The sequence below is a fragment of the Austrofundulus limnaeus genome, unplaced genomic scaffold (assembly GCF_001266775.1).
Source record: "Austrofundulus limnaeus strain Quisiro unplaced genomic scaffold, Austrofundulus_limnaeus-1.0 Scaffold358, whole genome shotgun sequence".
Taxonomy (NCBI): Eukaryota; Metazoa; Chordata; class Actinopteri; order Cyprinodontiformes; family Rivulidae; genus Austrofundulus; species Austrofundulus limnaeus.
Window position 1 is genome coordinate 316,962 of NW_013952760.1, and position 1,638 is coordinate 318,599.

The 1,638-nt window shown below is 42.9% G+C and overlaps 1 protein-coding gene across 1 annotated transcript in view; it reads right to left on the reverse strand.

The window, feature by feature from the left end:
* LOC106528082 (nucleoside diphosphate kinase B) overlaps window positions 1-1,226 on the reverse strand; it is a 4,077-nt gene extending 2,851 nt beyond the window's left edge. The window contains exon 1 of the mRNA XM_014023154.1: window positions 1,101-1,226. The gene's annotated coding sequence lies outside the window, so the exon portion shown is untranslated. The remainder of the gene's footprint in view (window positions 1-1,100) is intronic.
* Between the last annotated feature and the right edge of the window lie 412 nt (window positions 1,227-1,638).

The window sequence follows — 1,638 nt, forward strand, 5'->3', positions numbered from 1 at the left end:
CACCGTTTGCTCAGGATGGGAGACTGTGATGAAGTGATTCAACACAATCTGCTGCTTTCTTCTTTACATTGTTCTTTTTATGAACAGTGTCCTGAGACAACGTATGTTGTGACTTGGAGCTGTATGAATAAACTGAACTTGAACCCACCTGCTGCAGGACCAGAGGTGTCAAAAATATTCACATTCAATTTTAAACACTGAAGATTTTCTACAGTTTTCACATTTTTAATTGTAAATAATAAAGAATGTTTAAAAAGCCTAAAAGTCTGCTCTCATTGGTGGTTTTCAGGGTCTGATCAGACTCCGCCCACCATCAGGTGTGTTTGTTGCAATAGTTTTTCTGTTCTGTGAGTTTTAGTTGTGCAGATGAATGTGTCGTCAGCTGATGTTAAATCTGCTCTCATTAGAAACTGAATCTGGTTTCCTGGATGTTTTCTGTCCTCCAGGCTGCTCTGCTGCTAATTTTACAGCCTGCTGGTATCTGAGCRGCAGCCACAGCTGCAGCTCCAGCTTCATGCTGGAGTATTTTTAGGAGCTCAGTTTATGTTCTGCTGATCCTTCAGATCCGGTCCTCTGCTTCCAGCTGAAACCAGCAGCCAAAAGTCAAACTGAAACTGAGGCTTCGTGTTGCTACGGAAGCCCAGAAAGAAACAATTAGGAACAAAAAGGTTTTTTTTTTCAGAAGGAAAAGTTTCTGTTGATTTAATTAATGAAGCTGCACTTTTAAAACGAAATCWTTTCCAAAACAGAAACAAAACTGGATCCAACAAACTTCCACGTTTCCTGCTGCAGATTCAGATGTTTTACAGGACGTACACCTGAACAGTTTTCTGTGTTTTACTGCAGGAAAACAAACTTTGACTTCAGTTTGTTGAAACTTTAAACAAATCTAAAGACTCCACACACCTGGAGCTCAGACAGGTGCAGAGACTCACAGCTGGAGGTGGAAAGTGTCAGAAAACCTTCAGGAAATTATGATTCAGAACAAAACTTTACTGATTCAACCTGTAGCTGAGGAGCTCTGACACACCTGTTCATGTGTGTGTGTGTGTGTGTGTGTGTGTGTGTGTGTGTGTGTGTGTGTGTGTGTGAGATTTTACCTGGGTTTGGGGCTTGAGAACTTGTGAAAACGAGTTGCGGCGGGGATGCGACACCGAGGTCCAAGAGGTGAAGAGGGGCTGTATTTAAAGGTTTCAGAGAGGGGAGGGGTGTGTGTGTGTGGGTGGGTGGGTGTGTGTGTCTCTGTGTGTGTGTGTGTGGGTGTGTGTGGGTGAAGGGGTCAAATCAGTGTGAGTGACTGATTTGTGGTTTGTGCGTGTTCGTCCATCAGCAGCAGGACATTTTTAGAATCTAAATTAGAAACATGAAAGGAAACGAGACACCACACAGCAGTAACACAATGACCCCCGCACGCACAAATGCACCAAAACTCAGAAGTCTTTATTCCTAATAAATGTCATGCTACCAGATGCATCCCTAAATTGTAGTGTTTGGGTGGTTTTTTTTTATTGGGGTGGGGGGCACTAATTGGTGGGCCTGATGGATAGAGCTTCATCAGAGCTAAACTACAAAAGAAATCTGAAGCTTCTATGTTGAACAGTTTCTGAGTTATAAGCATTTGTGCATGTCCTGACACCC